Raw genomic sequence first — 7,560 nt, forward strand, 5'->3', positions numbered from 1 at the left:
TCACTGCTCTCTCTCATTTTGCTCATACCTTGGTTACTAATAAGGGTAGTAAGTCTAGGAAGTTCCTGGAAGGGTTACGTCCTAACATTAAAGGGCGATTGACCATCCTTAAGATTAACAATTATGCCGATTTAGTGGATCGAGCAATTCTTGCGGAGAAGGATATTCTTGAAGCTCATGTTACAAGGGATCAGAGAAATAAAAAGAATCGACAAGGTGGACCACAAAATGGAAATTCTTATAGGTAGGGCACTCAGTCCTAGAAGCATATTGGTGGAAGTAATAAATGGGATAATAAAGGTGTTCCGAATGACACCTCTCGAAGGAACTACCCCATTTGTCGATATTGTGAAAGGAGGCACCCGGGTGAATGCCATTGGAAAACTAGAGCCTGTTTTGCTTATGGAGAAACTGGGCATAGGATTATGGATTGCCCAAAGAGACGTAGCGAGACTACAAATACTCAAACTAATGAAGAGCAGAGGAAGAAACCAAGGGTGCAAGGGCGTGTCTTTGCGCTAACAGAGAAAGATGCTGAGGTGTCTAATGATGTAGTATCAGGTACATTGTCCTTATTCTCTAGAGAAGCCAAAGTTCTTTTTGACCCTAGTACTACACATTCATTTGTATCTTGTGTGTTTGCCCGTTATGCTGATGTGCCTATCACACCACTAGATGATCACGTGTCAATTAGTACTCCTATGGGGGATTGCCAGTTAATAGATCATGTCTATAAGTCATGTGTGATCAGATGGTATGATAGAGAATTTCTTGTGGATCTCTTACCTTTAGAGATGCATGATTTTGATTTGATTTTGGGAATGGATGGGTTAGGACCTTATCATGTTTCAATAGATTGTTTTACTAAGAAAATTATTTTTCGCCTACCTGGTGAGGAAGAATTTCATTTTCAAGGGAATCATATGAGTCATAAAGGTTTGATTTCTATGGTTAAAGCAATGAAAATGCTAAAGAAGGGGTGTGAAGGATTTTTAGCGTATGTAGTTGCTGACCATCCCGATGGGGCATGCCTTGAAGACATACGTATTGTAAGGGAGTTTATTGGTGTATTTCCTGAAGATCTTCCTGGACTACCCCCAGATCGAGAGGTTGAGTTTACTATAGAATTAGTCCCCAGTACTACACCTATATCCAAGGCGCCATATCGGATGGAACCCATTGAGTTAAAAGAACTGAAGGTCCAGCTGCAAGAGTTACTAGATAAGGGTTTCATCTGTCCTAGTGTGTCGCCTTGGGGTGCTTCCGTTTTGTTCGTAAAGAAGAAAGATGGTTCAATGAGGTTGTGTGTTGATTACCAGCAGTTGAATATGGTTATTGTCAAGAATAAATACCCTCTTCCTCGAATTGATGATCTCTTCGATCAATTACGAGGTGCAGCGGTATTTTCTAAAATTGATTTACGATATGGCTATCATCAATTGAAAGTTAGAAGTGAGGATGTACCGAAGACGGCTTTTCGAACTCGTTATGGGCACTATGAGTTTTTAGTTATGCCTTTTGGGTTAACTAATGCTCCTGCAGCGTTCATGGATTTAATTAATAGGATTTTCCAACCATATCTTGACCAATTTGTCATTGTCTTTATTGATGACATATTGGTTTACTCTAAGAGTAAGGAGGAGCATGAGACGCACCTGAGGATTGTGTTAGAAACATTGCGAGAGAAGAAGTTGTATGCAAAGTTTAAGAAGTGTGAGTTTTGGCTTGATTGTGTGGCATTTTTGGGGCATATTGTGACAGAGGATGGTATTTCGGTAGATCCAGCCAAAGTGGAGGCAATTATGAATTGGAAAAGACCATCTAATGTGACTGAAGTAAGGAGTTTCTTAGGATTGGCAGGTTATTATAGACGCTTTGTGAAAGGATTTTCCAGCATAACATCACCATTGACTAATTTGACTAAAAAGAATGTAAAGTTCAATTGGGATGAGGCTTGTGAAAAGAGTTTCCAAGAGCTGAAGCGTCATTTGGTGACTGCCCCCATTTTAACTCTCCCTTCTGAAGGTGGAGGTTTTGTGATTTACAGTGATGCTTCTAGAAAAGGTTTGGGTTGCGTTTTAGTGCAGCATGATAAGGTTATAGCATATGCTTCTAGGCAGTTAAAGAACCATGAACAAAATTATCCGACTCATGATTTACAGTTGGCTGCTATAGTGTTCGCTCTAAAAATCTGGAGACACTATTTGTACGGGGAGACTTGTGAGATCTTCACCGACTATAAGAGTTTGAAGTATTTGTTTACTCAAAAGGAATTGAATTTGAGGCAGAGAAGATTGTTGGAGTTGGTGAAGGATTTTGACTGTTCTATTAATTACCATCCAAGTAAGGCAAACGTGGTAGCAGATGCCTTAAGTAGGAAATCGTCTGGGTGCATGGCTCATCTTATCACAATGCAATCTCATTTGGTAAAAGACTTGAGGAGATGTGGGATTGAGATAATTACTCATGGGCAAGCAGACTTGTTAGCACATTTAATAGTCCAACCCACTCTAATTGATAGAATTAAGGTAGCTCAAAAGAACGACGTGGAACTCAATAAAATTCGTGAAGATGTGAACAAAGGACATAAGCCCGGATTTAGACTTGACAAAGGAGATGCATTATGGTTGGGACAAAGGCTATGCGTGCCAACAAATGAAAAGTTGAAGACAGAGATCTTAAAAGCAGCACATGAATCATCTTACAGTATGTATCCTAGTAGCACTAAGATGTATCGGGATCTAAAGCAGAGTTTTTGGTGGAGGAATATGAAGAGAGATATTGCTACTTTTGTGTCTCAATGCTTAGTCTGCCAACAAGTGAAGATCGAACATCAAAGGCAAGCAGGAACTTTACAAACGCTTCCTATTCCTCAGTGGAAATGGGAACACATAACAATGGATTTCGTCTCTGGATTACCTCGTTCTAGGAGGAGATGTGATTGCATTTGGGTAATTGTTGATTGATTGATGAAATCGGCTCATTTCTTGGCAAGGAAGAGTACAGACAATGTAGGGCAGCTAGCTAAGTTATTCATTAAAGAGATAGTAAGGCTTCATGGAGTTCCAGTGTCAATAGTGTCTGATAGAGATCCATTATTCACTTCAAGGTTTTGGGCTAACTTACATAAAGAGTTGGGGACTAAATTAAGATTTAACGGACGAAATTAAGATTTAACACTGCTTTCCATCCACAGACAGATGGACAATCCAAAAGGACTATTCAAACGCTTGAGGATATGTTTCGAGCTTGTATACTAGATGTGAGTGGTGGATGGGAAGAGCACCTAATGTTGATCGAATTTGCTTATAACAATAGCTTCCATTCGAGTATCGACATGGCACCATTTGAGGCATTATATGGAAGAAAGTGTAGGTCCCCAATCTGCTGGGATGAGGTTGGTGAAAGAAAACTTTTGGGTCCAGAATTAGTACAGATTACTGTTGATAAAATCAAGTTGATTACAGAACGTCTTCAAACAGCTCAGAGTAGACAAAAGAGTTATGCAGATCGTCGTAGACGTGAGTTGGAATTTGAAAAAGGAGATTTTGTTTTCTTGAAAGTATCGCCATGGAAAGGGGTGTTTCGGTTCGGGAAGAAAGGGAAGCTTAGCCCTAGATTTGTGGGACCATTTGAGATTTTAGAAAGAATTGGTCCGGTGGCCTATCGCGTAGCTTTACCACTAAGTCTGTCTAGGTTTCACAATGTATTTCATGTGTCTGTTTTAAGAAAGTATGTGGCAGACCCTTCACATGTGATAGACTATCAACCAATTGAGATATCAGAAGACATGTCCTACGAAGAGCAGCCTATTGAGATTATTAATTGAAAAGAGCAAATATTAAGGAGTAGAGTTATTCCCTTAGTTAAGGTACGTTGGAAGAACCATTCTGTTGAGGAAGCCACATGGGAGCGAGAGGCAGAAATGTTAGAAAAATACCCTCAACTCTTTTATGCATAAGGTAATCTTTGAATTTCGAGGACAAAATTCTTTTAAGGGGGGAAGAGTGTAATACCCTAATTCTTTTAAATATAGTAGAATTTATTTTTAAGCTAACAAGCCCCTTGAGTTTATAATATTCAACATAAGGAATGATGACGTAAGCATTGACATAAGCGATGATGTAAGAAGAAGTGTAGAGAAAGTTAAGAAATTCTAGAAGTTAGCAAGACATTTATGAAGGATAATCTCATCTTTACTTAGAATTAAAGCCAAGGGGAGGATAGTGTAAAGCAGTTTATAGTTCTGTGTTTAAAGACTTGTGTTTTATTTTGAAGTTTTGTTGTGTGGTGAATCCTTACTGGTAGTAAGTCCCGCCATAGGATAAGGACATCCGTTTAGGGCTGTAAAACCATACCTGTAGCCATTCTGTCAAAACCATAGATAGACCATAGGTTTCTATTCATGGATCCTATACACTGTAGAACATCATCCTTTTCTAGCTCTTCTTCCGGGAAGACTAGTGATTCAAAGCATGTTGTGAGTTCAGAGGAATTCTTTATTGAGAACTTTGATAAAGCAATTGATTGTTGGGAACTTCCAAAAATTTCTAAAGAAAAGATTTACAAAACAAAAAAGCTTGATTTTTTAAAGAATGATTATATTATAAAGACTGAAGAACGTGACATAACCCTTTCAAATCCTTTTGAAACAATTCAATTGTTTTCTGAGCATTCTTTAAAGAAATTAAAAGAAAAGAATTTCAATTATGTTCACATCGGTCTTATTCAGGTCGGAATAAAACCCTTAACCAAAGAAGGCTTGGACACTTCTATCCTTGCTGTCCTAAGAGATGGGCGATTCATCTCTTTTGATGATTCCTTGCTAAGTAGCATCGAATCCAGTCTGTGTAAAGGTCCAATTTCATTTGACTGTTATCCAAACATAACAATTTCACTTAAAGACAAAAATATTTTGAAAAGCATGATTTTACAAATCAAAACCCATAATTATAATATGATTGAGGGATCCATCCCAGTTGCCTTAATTTTTAAAATCTCGTATAAGGCAATGATCACTGCATTCAGTACACAACATAAATTCCAGTCAAAAAGAGATGAGACTCTTCTCTTGCAGACTGATTTGTCTAGAGCCAACACTGTCATTCCAAAACCTATTCAATGGAAAGATGTCCATCTTCCAGAAGAATGGATCCTTGAAGGAGCCGCTCCACCAGCGATTCCAAAACAACTTGAGCCTAATACAGAGTTGCAAAATGTGACTCAATATTCCGATGGTAAAGTCAAATTGTCTTTCAGAAGATCTACCTCATCCAGGTTTTCTGATAGAGCTTCGTGCTCAAGCATTCCTTCATTAGAAAGGAAATTTACAAAAGTACCCTCTGTTATAAATCTTCCTTTTCAAAGTCAACCTAGGTTTTCAACTTCTGATATACCTAGCACTTCTATACGATCTGTTGACTATACCACTAGTGTTCCTCATCCGATCTACACTAGTAAGCAACATATTCAAAGTCAGGAAGAGAAGGAACCTTCTCCTCCAACATCTCCTACGTTTTCTGCTGTTACAGAAAATGTTATTAATGTCATCGAAAAAGAATTTGAATTGGATAAAACTCTTTTACATAATGATTTTTATTCTGATTTAAACAAAGAAAAAAGACTTTGGTTTTTTAAACACTTTTTAAACCAAAGAAAAGAAATCCAACAATTTTATTATGAATTTGTGGATCTTCATAAAGTTCATATATTGTTTTTTGATTGGTTCGAAATATATTCCTCAAATAACAACATTTCTTACCCTTTCAAAGAGTCAAACCCTATTACTATTAGGAAAAAGACCACTGAGTGGAAACTCTCCGAAAGTAATAGAACAGTCGATTCTGAGCATCCACCCCTCCGGAGTATAACCGTTGACCACGGCGAACCTCCTATAGAAATTAGAGCTTCACCTTACAAAATCCCCAAACCTAATGATACTGATAGTAATTTAAGTAGTATTATTCAACAGAATAATTTCTGTAATACTAACTTAAATACTATAGGAAAACAGTTGACTAGAATAGAAAACCAATTCCATCAGTCAACCATATCTGTTTCTCATAGTCAAAAGCCTATTCCTTCAAAATCAGATTCTGATAAAAAGCTTAAGGAACCTATTTTCAAACCCTTCCAGGTTTCGAAAATTAGCCAAAAGCTTGTCCATGAATCAAAATCGGATTTTGCCAAAGCCATTAGAGAACAACTAGATAGGATAGAAGCTGCTTCTTCCTCATCTAGTAAGGTTCAAATAGCTCCTGATACTCCTCAATCTAGCAAGATTGGAGTATTAGAACAAGACCAGGTTTCTATTGCCTCTTCTGACTTAGAAGCCTTTACCGAAGAACCTGTTTCTAAAGCCAATAAAATCCATTGGGAACTTGCTATCCCTACTTCCAAATCTCCACCTGATTTGACTATAGACAACAGGCCTAGTGCATTAAATCAAGCTCGATATAATGCATCCTCTGTCTATGAGTGGAATATAGATGGAATGTCTGAGTATAACATTTTAGGTGTATTGCAGCAAATGACCATGGCAGCCAATGCCTATAAAACCCAATCAGGAACTTCTGACAAAGCCATTGCAGAAATCCTAATTGCCGGTTTTACTGGTCAACTCAAAGGATGGTGGGATCATCTTCTCACTAAATTGCAGCAATTAGACATTTTTAATGCCATCCAAACTGATGAGAATGGTGCTCCCATTCTTGATGAGTTTAATAACCCTATTCAGGATGCAGTTGCTACCCTGATTTTAACCATTTCCCTTCACTTCATAGGTGACCCTTCTCACCTTAGAGACAAAAACGCCGAGTTACTACACAACTTAAGATGTAGGAAACTCAGTGATTTCCAAGAATACAAAACCACTTTCTTTACTAGACTCTTCCTTAGGGATGATGCAAATCATGTAACTTGGAAGGAAAAATTCCTTGCAGGTTTACCTACCCTATTGGGAGAAAAGGTTAGAAACTCCATCAAAGCTCTCTATGACAATCGTATTCCTTATGACGAGCTCACTTATGGTGAACTAGTCAGTTTTGTCAATAAAGAAGGTTTAAAGATCTGTCAAGATTTGAAATTACAGAAACGTCTGAAGCAGGAGCTTAGGAGATCTAAGCAAGAATTAGGCGGTTTTTGTAAACAATTCAATTATGACCCCTTTAAAGCTTCTACTTCCAAAGATTGTAATGGTAAGTGTTCTTCAAAACCTTACAAGAAATATTACAAATCTAAAAGCCGTAGGAAACCCTTTCACGAGTTTAGAAAACTTCCTTATAAGAAACCTTCGAGGCCTTATAAGAAACATAGTTTTTCTAAAAAGAAAGAGTTTAAAGCCAAACCTAAAACCCCATTCAACTTCAAAGATGCCACTTGTTTCAAATGTGGTATGAAAGGTCATACTGCAAAGTTTTGCAGAATGAACAAGAGACTCCAAGAGCTTGACCTCAATGAGGACATCCTTTCCAAAATAGCCCCTCTTCTTGTAGAGTCTTCTGACTCTGAGTCTTCCATGTCAGGAGACAGTGATCCTCTTCAGGTCGATGAGTTATTTGA

This window comes from Citrus sinensis, chromosome 8 (genome assembly GCF_022201045.2).
Source record: "Citrus sinensis cultivar Valencia sweet orange chromosome 8, DVS_A1.0, whole genome shotgun sequence".
NCBI lineage: Eukaryota > Viridiplantae > Streptophyta > Magnoliopsida > Sapindales > Rutaceae > Citrus > Citrus sinensis.